Source organism: Oncorhynchus masou, unplaced genomic scaffold (assembly GCF_036934945.1).
Source record: "Oncorhynchus masou masou isolate Uvic2021 unplaced genomic scaffold, UVic_Omas_1.1 unplaced_scaffold_974, whole genome shotgun sequence".
In the NCBI taxonomy this organism is placed as follows: domain Eukaryota; kingdom Metazoa; phylum Chordata; class Actinopteri; order Salmoniformes; family Salmonidae; genus Oncorhynchus; species Oncorhynchus masou.
This window is the reverse complement of record NW_027016250.1, coordinates 92,259-106,318: the sequence shown is the minus strand read 5'-3', so window position 1 is coordinate 106,318 and position 14,060 is coordinate 92,259. Positions and strand designations below refer to the sequence as shown.

The 14,060-nt window shown below is 43.6% G+C and overlaps 1 long non-coding RNA gene across 1 annotated transcript; it reads right to left on the bottom strand.

The window, feature by feature from the left end:
• Window positions 1-8,970: 8,970 nt before the first annotated feature.
• On the bottom strand, window positions 8,971-12,851 carry LOC135538513 (uncharacterized). The gene is made up of 3 exons (XR_010455436.1): window positions 12,764-12,851; window positions 12,025-12,158; window positions 8,971-9,488 (listed from the first exon to the last, which is right to left on the bottom strand). It is a non-coding gene; the product is annotated as an uncharacterized LOC135538513 (long non-coding RNA).
• Window positions 12,852-14,060: the final 1,209 nt, after the last annotated feature.

Here is a 14,060-nt window from a genome sequence, read left to right as displayed (position 1 = left end):
TGAAGATCATCAAAGGTTAGGGATTCATTTTATCTATATTTCTGCATTTTGTGACTCCTTTCTTTAGCTGGAAAATGGCTGTGTGTGTTTTTGTGACATGACTATGACCTAACATAATCATATGTGGTGCTTTCGTTGTAAATAATTTTTGAAATCGGAACAACATGGGTAGATTAACAAGATGTTTATCTTTCATTTGCTGTATTGGACTTGTTAATGTGTGAAAGGTACATATATTTACAAAAAAATATTTTTTAATTTCACGCACTGCTTTTTCAGCGGAATTTTGAGGTGGGGTTCCGCTAGACAGGTTTTAAGCCAAACATTCTTACCTCCACTTGGACAAAGTTGTGTGTGTGTGTGTGTGTGTGTGTGTGTGTGTGTGTGTGTGTGTGTGTGTGTGTGTGTGTGTGTGTGTGTGTGTGTGTGTGTGTGTGTGTGTGTGTGTGTGTGTGTGTGTTAACATGTATCACTCAATGAGTGTCTGTTCTTCTGCTTACCTCCACAGTGTGGAACATGGTGGAGAGTACACAATGAAACCAGGGCTTGGGAAATGTGAGTGTTGACTGCTGTGAAGTATATGACTAAGAATAAATCTTAATTCAAGTTCAGTCAAAGACCACCATCATTACTTACTTGGTCATATTAAATATAAGCTGTAGTTCTACAGAAGCAGAAATCAGAGACTCCAAAGTGTAGAAAGAGTTGCTTTGACAATGTGCTTGTCTGTGTATGTGTGTGGCGTATTTGTGCTACATAAGAAGTGTGTGTGTGTGTGTTCATACAGGTGTGTGTGTAATTAATGGGAATAAATGTGTTTTATATTACCATACAGTATAACATATAACCGTTCAACAAGCCTCAAGTTACATGAACTTCTTCTTTTGAAACCTAGAAACATCTACATTAAATGAATTGGTGAAAAATTAGTTAACATTCTAATGTGAATGATGATGATGATTTCTAATATTGTGTCTGGTTTCACCCATCAGATGTCTGTGATCTCACACTGGACCCAAACACAGTACACAAACACCTCTCTCTGTCTGAGGAAAACAGAAAGGTGACATGGAGGATAGAGAAGCAGCTGTATCCTGATCACCCAGAGAGATTTGACTACTGGAGCCAGGTGCTGTGTAGAGTCAATCACCACCTTCCGGAGACACCTGAAACCCCACCTCTTCAAGGAATACCTAGGATAGGATAAGTAATCCTTCTCACCACCCCCCTTAATGATTTAGATGCACTATTGTAAAGTGGCTGTTCCACTGGATGTCAGAAGGTGAATTCACCAATTTGTAAATCGCTCTGGATAAGAGCGTCTGCTAAATGACTTAAATGTAAATGTAAATGTAGAGGGTCTGACTGGGCGCTGTTACTGGGAGGTAGAGTGGAGTGGGAGAGAGGCTAATGTAGGAGTGACATATAAAGGAATCAACAGGAGAGGAAGGGTTAAGGACTGTGGGCTTGGATCCAATGACAAGTCCTGGAGTCTGTTCTGCTCTGACAACAGTTACTCTGCCTGTCACAATAATAATCCCACTACCATAGTCGTCCCCTGCTCCAGCTCCCACAGAGTAGGAGTGTATCTGGACTGGCCAGCCGGCACTCTGTCCTTCTACAGAGTCTCCTCTGACACACTGACCCACCTGTACATTCCACACCACATTTACTGAGCCCCTCTATCCAGGGTTTAATGTTTCGTATGACTCTTCAGTGTCCCTGTGTCAGGTGGTCCCTGTGTCAAACACAACATAATGTTTCACTCTAATCATGTGTTTTATGTTTGAAATTTAAATATGACATTTAAATACATGGAGGAACACACACACACCAGTTTGGGCCAGTTTATTCCTGTAAATAATAACCATGGTAACTCTGTCTGTCTCTTTCTGTGATCCTGCACCCTTGTGAGAACGGTTCAGATGCACCACACACACACTGAACACAAATACACACTGGCCACACACACATGCTGGACACACACACACACTGGACACACACACACAAATACACACTGAACACACACACACACACAAATACACACACTTGACACAGACAAACTGGACACACTTGCCACTCACACACAAACTGGACACACTCACCACTCACACACACTCACACTTGACACATACACAGGACACACACAAAAACACACTGGACACACATAAAAACACACTGGACATACACAAAACACACACACACTGGACACACAGGGAGGAGGTCAGGGCTCTGGGAGTGTGGTGTCAGGAAAATAAACTCTCACTTAATGCCAACAAAACTAAGGAGATGATCATGGACAGAGGGAGCCTCCCCTTTCCACATCGATGATTTGATTTTGGATTGGAGATGTTTGATATGAGTTGACAAGGAGAGTTTACAGTCTAGCCAGACACCTAGGTATTTGTATTTGTCCACGTATTCTAGGCCAGAACCGTCCAGAGTAGTGATGCTAGTCGGGCGGGCGGGCGGGTGCGGTTTGGTTTTGCTAGCACTTAAGAGCAGTTGGAGTCCATGGAAAGAGTGTTGTATGGCATTGAAGCTCGTTTGGGGATTAGTTAACACAGGGTCCAAAGAAGGGTCAGATGTATACAGAATGGTGTCGTCTACGTAGAGGTGGCTCAGGGAATCACCCGCGGCAAGAGCGACATCGTTGATATATACAGAGAAAAGAGTCAGCCCGAGAATTGAACCCTGTGGTACCCCCATAGAGACTTCCATATGTCTGGACAACAGACCCTCCGATTTTACACACTGAACTCTGCCTGCGAAGTAGTTGGTGAACCAGGCGAGGCAGTCATTTGAGAAACCAAGGCTATTGAGTCTGCCGATAAGAATACGGTGATTGACAGAGTCGAAAGCCTTGGCTTTCAGGTCAATGAAGATGGCTGCACAGTACTGTCTTTTATCGATGGCGGTTATGATATGATTTAGTACCTTGAGCGTGGCTGAGGTGAACCCGTGACCAGCTCAGAAACCGGATTGCACAGCGGAGAAGGTACGGTGGGATTCGAAATGGTCAGTGATCTGTATATTAACTTGGCTTTCAAAGACTTTAGAAAGGCAGGGCGGGATGGATATAGGTCTGTAACAGTTTGGGTCTAGGGTGTTACCCCCTTTGAAGAGGGGGATGATTACGGCAGCTTTCCAATCTTTAGGGATCTCGGCCGAAAAGAAAGAGAGGTTGAACAGACTGGTAATAGGGGTTGCAACAATGGCGGCGGATCATTTTAGAAAGAGAGGGTCCAGATTGTCTAGCTCAGCTGATTTGTACGGGCCCAGGTTTTACAGCTCTTTCAGAACATCTGCGATCTGGATTTGGGTGAAGGAGAAGCTGGGAGGCTCGGGCAAGTAGCTGCGAGGGGTGCAGAGCTGTTGGCCGGCGTTGGGGTAGACGGGAAGAAAGCATGGCCAGCTGTAGATAAATGCTTATTGAAATGTTTGATTATCATGGATTTATCGGTGGTGACCGTGTCGCCTAGCCTCAGTGCAGTGGGCAGCTGGGAGGGGGTGCTCTTGTTCTCCATGGACTTTACAGTGTCCCAAAACTTTTGGGAGTTAGAGCTGCAGGATTCAAATTTCTGTTTGAAAAAGCTAGCCTTTGCTTACCTGACTGACTGTGTGTATCGGTTCCTGACTTCCCTGAACAGTTGCATATCACGGGGACTATTCGATGCTATTGCAGTCCGCCACAGGATGTTTTTGTGCTGGTCAAGGGCAGTCAGGTCTGGTGTGAACTAAGGGCGATATCTGTTAGTTGTACATTTTATATCTGTAGTTGTGCATTTTTTGAAAGGGGCATGCTTATTTAAGATGGTGAGGAAATTACTTTTAAAGAACGTCCAGGCATCCTCGACTGACGGGATGAGGTCAATATCCTTCCAGGATACCTGGGCCAGGTCGATTAGAAAGGCCTGTGTTTTAGGGAGCGTTTGACAGTGATGAGGGGTGGTCGTTTGACCACGGAACCATAGCGGATGCAGGCAATGAGGCAGTGATCACTGAGATCCTGATTGAAAACATCAGAGGTGTATTTGTATTACAAGTTGGTCAGGATAATATCTATGAGGGTGCCCATGTTTATGGATTTAGGGTTGTGTCTGGTGGTTTCCTTGATAATTTGTGTGAGATTGAGGGCATCTAGCTTAGGTTGTAGGACTGCTGGGGTGTTAAGCATATCCCATTTTAGGTCACCTAACAGAACGAACTTTGAAGATAGATCGGGGGCAATCAATTCACATATGGTTTCCAGGGCACAGCTGGGAGCTTCATTCAAATGTATGTCACATACACATGGTTATCAGATGTTAATGCGAGTGTAGCGAAATGCTTGTGCTTCTAGTTCTGACAATGCAGTAATAACCAACGTGTAATCTAACCTAACAATTTCAAAACTACTACCTTATACACACAAGTGTAAAGGGATAAAGAATATGTACATAAAGATATATGAATGAGTGATGGTACAGAACGGCATAGGCAAGATGCAGTAGATGGTATCGAGTAGAGTATATACATATGAGATGAGTAATGTAGGGTATGTAAACAAAGTGGCATAGTTTAAAGTGGCTAGTGATACATGTATTGCATAAAGATGCAGTAGATGATATAGAGTACAGTATATACATATACATATGAGATGAGTAATGTAGGGTATGTAAACATTATATTAAGTAGCATTGTTTAAAGTGGCTAGTGATATATTTTACATACATTTTCATCAATTCCCTTTATTCAAGTGGCTGGAGTTGAGTCAGTGTGTTGGCAGCAGCCACTCAATGTTAGTGGTGGCTGTTTAACAGTCTGATGGCCTTGAGATAGAAGCTGTTTTTCAGTCTCTCGGTCCCTGCTTTGATGCACCTGTACTGACCTGCCTTCTGGATGATAGCGGGGTGAACAGGCAGTGGCTCGGGTGGTTGTTGTCCTTGATGACCTTAATGGCCTTCCTGTGACATCGGGTGGTGTAGGTGCCCTGGAGGGCAGGTAGTTTGGAGATGCGTTGTGCAGACCTCACTACCCTCTGGAGAGCCTTACGGTTGTGGGCGGAGCAGTTGCCGTACCAGGCGGTGATGCAGCCCGACAGGATGCTCTCGATTGTGCATCTGTAGAAGTTTGTGAGTGCTTTTGGTGACCAGGCGGCAACAGTGAGAGACTTATTTCTGGAGAGATTCATTTTTAAAATTAGAAGCTCAAACTGTTTGGGCATAGTCCTGGAAAGTATGACAGAACTTTGCAAGCTATCTCTGCAGTAGATTGCAACTCCTCCCCCTTTGGCAGTTCTACCTTGACGGAAAGTGTTGTAGTTTGGTATGGAAATCTCAGAATTTTTGGTGGCCTTCCTAAACCAGGATTCAGACACAGCAAGGACATCAGGGTTGGCAGAGTGTGCTAAAGCAGTGAGTAAAACAAACGTAGGTAGGAGGCTTCTGATGTTAACATGCATGAAACCAAGGCTTTTTCGATTACAGAATTCAACAAATGAGTGCCTGGGGACACGCAGGGGCAGGGTTACCCTCCACATCACCCGAGGAACAGAGGAGGAGTAGGATGAGGGTACGGCTAAAGCCTAGCAAAACTGGTCATCTAGTGCGTTGGGGACCGATAATAAAAGGAGCAGATTTCTGGGCTTGGTAGAATAGATTCAGGGCATAATGTGCAAACAGTGGAATGGTGGGGTGTGGGTACAGTGGAGGTAAGCCCAAGCACTGAGTGATGATAAGAGAGGTTGCATCTCTGGACACGTTGGTTATGCTGGGTGAGGTCACCGCATGTGTGGGAGGTGGGACAAAGGAGGTATCTAAGGCATGTACAGTGGGGCTAGGGGCTCCGCAGTAAACTAAAACAATGATAATTATCCCAAACAACAGATGACGGTCAACACGCCCGAAAGGATGAATTTCGACTATACCAGCCAGAATATAGCATGAGCTTTAAAGTATGGCAACTTGGTATGAACTTTGAACTCTTATTTACTAAAGGAGTGATACCTCCTAGCCGTCGCGTTAGCGCAGCAACTGTAGACGAGGGTTAAGAGTGGACCGACAGAGAATCTGTTCTACCACTCGACGACGGTACTACCAAGTATCCATTCTACCACCAGACACTCTTCAAAGGACAGCAAGGCCTTCCATCTACGACCAACCGACCAAAGCGCAGCTCAGAGTAAATATTTTTTGCATTCTCCTTTTTCAAATTGTAATTTAGAATGCATAAGATACTGTATTTACGATAGCATAGCTTCTTCCTTTGTTCCTCAGTCTTCCTGCTCTTTCACTCAAACCCTCCTCCCCTTTTCTTTGTGTAACCAGCCGCTATATCGGCTCTGTTCACCAGGTCCATCAATGCATGATTCATTCTGTGTATATGTAATTATGTGTGATTAGTTCGGTACTTAGTAAATAAATAATTAAACCAAATTTTGTATTGCTGATTCAACTTGTTAGCCAGGGTTCGTAAAGATAACCAAGAATGTACAACTTTCAGATGAGACTAAATAAGGTGAGGATTAAATATCGACTGCTGCTGATGTAAAAGATTACTAGGTCTTAAAGAGTTTATTCGGAAGATAACAGCTATATAAACATTTTTTCGTGGTGCCCCGATTTTCTAGTTAATTATTGACCTGATTAGCTTAATCAGGTAACATTAATTACAGAGAAATGATTTTATAGAATCGCGTGTCATATAATTTGATCCGGCATAGCCAAAGACACGACACCACTATGTTGTTATGACTCTGTGTGAGGAGGAAGAAGGTCCTGGTGGAAGTTACTATATAACCTAGGACTCATCCTGTCTAAGTCTAATGAACACCACTATGTTGTTATGACTCTGTGTGAGGAGGAAGAAGGTCCCGATGGAAGTTACTATATAACCTAGGACTCATCCTGTCTAAGTCTAATGAACACCACCATGTTGTTATGTGTGAGGAGGAAGGATATCCTGATGGAAGTTACTATATGAGGGAAAGGGGGCTACCTAGTCAGTTGTAAAACTGAACACGTTGAACCGAAGCATGCCTGCCACATGTAACCCATCCACTGAATTGGAGCGGTGGGGGGGGCTGCCTTATTCAACATCCATGTCATCGGTACACTGGAAGCAGTTGTTGGGGGGTTAACTGCCTTACTCAAGGACAGAATGTCATATTTTTCCACCTTGTCAGGTCGGGATTTGAACCAGCAATATTTTGGTTACTGGCCCAATGCACTTAACCGCTAGGCTACCTGCTGCCGAATAGGGTTGCAGAATTCTGGTAACTTTACCCAAATTCCCAGGTTTTCCAGAAATCCTACTTGGAGGATTCCCGGGTGTCCTACTTATTCCCTCCATATTTGGAGAAATGTGCAACATTAACATATAACCTAGAAGTCATCCTGTCTAACACAAACCAGGTCAAACAGCAGCAGGGGAAATGTGCAACATTAAATTAACATATAACCTTGAAGTCATCCTGTCTAACCCTAACCAGGTCAAACAGAAGCAGGGGAAATGTGCAACATTAAACATATAACATTGAAGTCATCCTGTCTAACCGTAACCAGGTCAAACAGAAGCAGGGGAAATGTGCAACATTAAACATATAACATTGAAGTCATCCTGTCTAACCGTAACCAGGTCAAACAGAAGCAGGGGAAATGTGCAACATTAACATATAACCTTGAAGTCACCCTGTCTAACCCTAACAAGGTCAAACAGAAGCAGGGGAAATGTGCAACATTAAACATATAACCTTGAAGTCACCCTGTCTAACCCTAACCAGGTCAAACAGCAGCAGGGGAAATGTGCAACATTAACATATAACCTTGAAGTCACCCTGTCTAACCCTAACCAGGTCAAACAGAAGCAGGGGAAATGTGCAACATTAACATATAACCTTGAAGTCACCCTGTCTAACCGTAACCAGGTCAAACAGCAGCAAGGGAAATGTGCAACATTAAACATATAACCTTGAAGTCATCCTGTCTAACCCTAACCAGGTCAAACAGAAGCAGGGGAAATGTGCAACATTAACATATAACCTTGAAGTCATCCTGTCTAACCCTAACCAGGTCAAACAGAAGCAGGGGAAATGTGCAACATTAACATATAACCTATACGTGTCATACCCTAATCTGTTCCACCTGGCTTTGTGCTTGTCTCCACCTCTCTCCAGGTGTCGCCCATCTTTCCCATTATCCCCAGTGTATTTATACCTGTGTTCTCTGTTTGTCTGTTGCCAGCTCGCTTTGTTCATCAAACTTACAGCGTTTCCCCCTTGCTCCTGTCTTGTTCTAGTTTCGGTTTTCTAGTTTTCCCAGTTTTTGACCTTTCTGCCTGCCCTGACCCTGACCCTGCCATTCTGTACCTTGTCACACCACATTGGATTATTGACCTCTGCCTGCCCTGACCCTGAGACTGCCTGCTGTTCTGTACCTTAGGGACTCTGATCTGGATTATTGACCTCTGCCTGCCCTGACCCCGAGACTGCCTGCTGTTCTGTACCTTAGGGACTCTGATCTGGATTATTGACCTCTGCCTGCCCTGACCCCAAGACTGCCTGCTGTTCTGTACCTTAGGACTCTGATCTGGATTACTGACGCCAGCCCTTGATCTGTTGTTTTGCCTGCCCCCTGTTCTAATAATAAACTTGTGTTACTTCGACACTGTATGCTTCTGGGTCTTCTCCTAAAATGTGATAGACTGCTTACAGGGTAAAGGCGTCAGCAGGCTTCAGTTTGGCTGGCGCCTAGCTGAACTCGGCTAGCCGAACTGAACAAAAAAATCGGCAACAGTACTGTTGGTCCATTTTGAGATGCCGTAACCAGTATACACCTCCTCAAAATAGTCAGATTTGTTCTAAGATACTGTAACTCAAGAAATCTGTCATTAATTTTGACATTTTTTCAGAGGAGATCTTAGTCATGCAATTGTCCATCTAAAGATGTTTGGTGCAGTATTTCTCAATGAAAACTCTTGCATGAAAATGAGTCATTTCTCATTGAATAACAACAAAGACTTTATTGAAAAATCCCCACTGTTGACCAATCACAGACGAAGGGGCGTAGACTTCGGCTCAAAACTTCTGCTTGCATCCAGAAAAATGTTGTGCCTGAACAGCCTAAACAACCTTCACCAATGTCCAAAACAAACAACGTCACAAAATGTCATCATAATATAAGCACAAACTGTTCCGAACTGTTTTGGCTGGGAAGCATGCGGACGCCTTAAGAAAGCAAGTAATTTTATAGTTTGGGTGAACTACCCTTTAAAAGTGAAATCTCTGTATCAGAGTCTCCATACAGACAATGTTAGTGAGTTTGTGTGTCCTCTTAAACAGTGACAGTAATGTTATTGTGTTGGCATCCATCAACCAGTGATATCTGTGTTTCAGTGATATACATGTGTATTGCTTGTTCTTGGTCACAGCCTCCTGCTCTCCAGCTGGAAGTCTGCTTTTGTTTCTGTTTCTCCATCATTGTCTCCAGCTCTGTAGATTTGCGGACATCCTAATAGAAATGGAGAGAGAGACCGAGAAAGAAAGGAAGAAATACAGTCTGTTAAGGAACTAGTAGTTACTTTGCCAACGTTAGGGAGCTAGTAGTTACTTTGCTAACTTTAGGGAGCTAGTAGTTACTTTGCTAACATTAAGGAACTAGTAGTTACTTTGCCAACGTTAGGGAGCTAGTAGTTACTTTGCTAACATTAGGGAGCTAGTAGTTACTTTGCTAACATTAGGAAGCTAGTAGTTACTTTGCTAACATTAGGGAGCTAGTAGTTACTTTGCTAACATTAAGGAACTAGTAGTTACTTTGCCAACGTTAGGGAGCTAGTAGTTACTTTGCTAACATTAGGGAACTAGTAGTTACTTTGCTAACGTTAGGAGCTAGTAGTTACATTGCTAACATTAAGGAACTAGTAGTTACTTTGCTAACATTAAGGAACTAGTAGTTACTTTGCTGACGTTAGGGAGCTAGTAGTTACTTTGCTAACATTAAGGAACTAGTAGTTACTTTGCTAACATTAGGGAGCTAGTAGTTACTTTGCTAACATTAAGGCACTAGTAGTTACTTTGCTAACATTAGGGAGCTAGTAGTTACTTTGCCAACGTTAGGGAGCTAGTAGTTACTTTGCTAACGTTAGGAGCTAGTAGTTACTTTGCTAACATTAAGGAACTAGTAGTTACTTTGCTAACATTAGGGAGCTAGTAGTTACTTTGCTAACATTAGGAACTAGTAGTTACTTTGCCAACGTTAGGGAGCTAGTAGTTACTTTGCTAACATTAGGGAACTAGTAGTTACTTTGCTAACGTTAGGGAGCTAGTAGTTACTTTGCTAACATTAAGGAACTAGTAGTTACTTTGCCAACGTTAGGGAGCTAGTAGTTACTTTGCTAACATTAGGGAGCTAGTAGTTACTTTGCTAACATTAGGAAGCTAGTAGTTACTTTGCTAACATTAGGGAGCTAGTAGTTACTTTGCTAACATTAAGGAACTAGTAGTTACTTTGCCAAGCGTTAGGGAGCTAGTAGTTACTTTGCTAACATTAGGGAACTAGTAGTTACTTTGCCAACGTTAGGGAGCTAGTAGTTACTTTGCTAACATTAGGAACTAGTAGTTACTTTGCTAACGTTAGGGAGCTAGTAGTTACTTTGCTGACGTTAGGGAGCTAGTAGTTACTTTGCTAACATTAGGGAACTAGTAGTTACTTTGAACGTTAGGGAGCTAGTAGTTACTTTGCTGTCGCTAGGGAGCTAGTAGTTACTTTGCTGATGTTAGGGAGCTAGTAGAGTTATTTGCTAACGTTAGCCTCTTGTCTGTAGCAAAGCACAGTAATGAAAGGTCAAGTCACTACAGGTTGGTCAGATTATAAAATGTGAGTGAACTACTCTCACTTCCAGTGAGACAGTATGTGCTGTGATATTGTAGTGAACTCAGGGGGAAGCCCAGACTGGGACTCCAACCCAAGTCCAGCCAACACCTAACAACCTCGTCAAGAGGTTCAGACCTCTTGGCGTAACGGTCATTAGCCCCTTCCTTCTAGTGTATCCCCACGCTTTACCAAGTCCCTCATGTGTACACACCTCTCCGATGGAGGTGCCTTCCTTGAGTCATCCCCCTTCTGACATGTAGTCCTGGCCACAGTGTAGCAAATTCAGGGGTAGCCCAAACCGGGACTCTAACCCTGGTCCAGTGACTGTCAAGCTAACACCCTAACCATTACACCAATAGGTCTGAACCTCTTGAGGATGTCTCTAGGTGTTGGATTAAAGTTCTACAATATATTGGTTAGATTCCAAAATGGAAAATGACTCACTTCACTCCCTTCATTAAATAAACAGGAAGTATAGTCCTTTTAACATAACTTGACATTTTAAACAACCTTCCAACAATATTTTGTATGAGTTACATGTGTTACACATCTAACATCAGTCCATCATTAGAAGTATTCATTCATCTACACCCAGAAACTCCCAGAGACTCCCAGTCACACTGAATAGGAAAGAGGAGAGAAGGAGGGAGGGGGAGAGGAGAAGGAGGGTGGGAAGAGGAGAGAGAGGAGAAGGAGGGAGAGAAGAGGAGAGAGAGAGAGAGAAGGAGGAGACAAGAAAGAGAGAAAAAAGCATGGGAACCAATGATCTATCTATAATGTGAGAGTTGTGTCAACCGGAAGAGAAGAAAGAAAGAGGGAAAGGAGAAATAAAAGGAGTACTGAGGAAGTGATGTGTTTTGATACAACACTATAAGAGTTGCGATGAGAATGGGGTTGCCAGTGTATGAGGCTGCCAGTGTATGAGGCTGCCAGTCAATAGGGTTGCCAGTCAATGCGTTGCCAGTCAATGGGGTTGCCAGTCAATGGGGTTGCCAGTCAATGGGGTTGCCAGTCAATGGGGTTGCCAGTCAATGGGGTTGCCAGTCAATAGCGTTGCCAGTCAATGGGGCTGCCAGTCAATGGGTTGCCAGTCAATGGGGTTGCCAGTCAATGGGGTTGCGAGTTAATAGCGTTGCCAGTCAATGGGGTTGCCAGTTAATAGGGTTGCTTGTACCTCCAGTAAAGCCTTCTGCACCATCATCTGGCTGTACACTCTGGCACCCTCCTCTGGTGAAAACATACGTAGGTCCTCTTTACTCAGGGGCGAAGAGCTCAGCACCAGTGAGTCTCCCCAGCAGTGTTACTGTCCTGAATGGAGAGAGAGATAAGGGACAGTAAGGTGGTTAGGTGTTTACTGTACTGAATGGAGAGAGATAAGGGACAGTAAGGTGGCCAGAAGTGTTACTGTCCTGAATGGAGAGAGAGATAGGGCAGAGTAATGTGGTCAGAAGTGTTACTGTCCTGAATAGAGAGAGAGATAGGGCAGAGTAATGTGGTCAGAAGTGTTACTGTCCTGAATAGAGAGAGAGATAGGGCAGAGTAATGTGGTCAGAAGTGTTACTGTCCTGAATAGAGAGAGAGATAGGGCAGAGTAATGTGGTCAGAAGTGTTACTGTCCTGAATAGAGAGAGAGATAGGGCAGAGTAATGTGGTCAGAAGTGTTGTTGTCCTGAATAGAGAGAGATAGGGCAGAGTAATGTGGTCAGAAGTGTTGTTGTCCTGAATAGAGAGAGAGATAGGGCAGAGTAATGTGGTCAGAAGTGTTACTGTCCTGAATAGAGAGAGAGATAGGGCAGAGTAAGGTAAGGTGGTCTTTATTATGGCCATGCTAGAAAGGATAGACGTGAGACAGAAGCATAGTGTATATCAAGTATACTGTAGTAGATTGAACTAGCTCCACTACACCCACTCACGGCTCAGTGAAGCCCTTCCCTCTCAGCCAGCCCTCTACCTCCGCAGGAGGGAGTGGTAGTCCAGGGGGGCCGAGGTGTCTGTGGTGCGGGGGGATCACTAGGGACGGATGGAGCCCGCCCCTGCCGTTGGCCAGCCGCTGGAGGAGCTCATCGTTCACCATAAAGCCTGTGTACAGGGGTCACACACACATTTAATGTCAGTTAAGAATGTGCACATACTGTGTACACACACTGTTACAAGCATGTTCTCACTTATAAACATGTATTCAATCACACACACACACAACTACACACACACACGCACGCACACACACACACACACACACACACACACATTGACTACACATTGACTACACAGCTTTAGGGTTAGATATTACATTGACTACATTGACTTGACTACACAGCTTTAGGGTTAGACATTACATTGACTACATTGACTTGGACTACACAGCTTTAGGGTTAGACATTACATTGACTACACAGCTTTAGGGTTAGATATTACATTGACTACATTGACTTGGACTACACAGCTTTAGGGTTAGACATTACATTGGACTACATTTAGGGCTAGACATTACATTGACTACACAGTTTTAGGGCTAGACATTACATTGACTACACAGCTTTAGGGCTAGACATTACATTGACTACACAGCTTTAGGGCTAGACATTACATTGACTACACAGCTTTAGGGCAAGACATTACATTGACTATATTGTAGTCATTTAACCCATTTTATCCAGAGGGATCTAGAATGGGTGGATATTGTCATAGCAACATGATACAGAACATGCAGGTATAACACAACCACTAAACCTTGAGAAGTAGCCAGCCAGTCTGCAGTGCTATGAACAGAAAACAGTGTCTGATAAGAGTAGTACTATTCTGAATCCCAAATGGCACCCTATTCCCTATATAGTGTACTATTTCTGGTATTGAATTGTGAAAAGAGTAGTGCACTATATAGGGAATAGGATTGTTAAAACAGCTACACATTCAGATTTAGTATTTCTCCTATACACCCCTAGTTTATCCCTTTTTATTTAGAATGCCTGACAGCTCATCAGTCAATCACCCCTAACTTTCTACCCAATCAGAGGCATTCTCTCCCACCCTGTTGGTTGTAAGTCTCCAGGCAGTGAGTTGCAGTGATGGAAAGTTTGGCTCTTTTTACTGACTCGGATCTTTCAGACTCGTTCAGTCAAAAGAACAAATTCTTCGACTCATTAGGTTCATTTGAGTCAGTAATGCCCAGAGCATGCAGGACCCTCTACCGGCGAACAATGAACTGAAAAC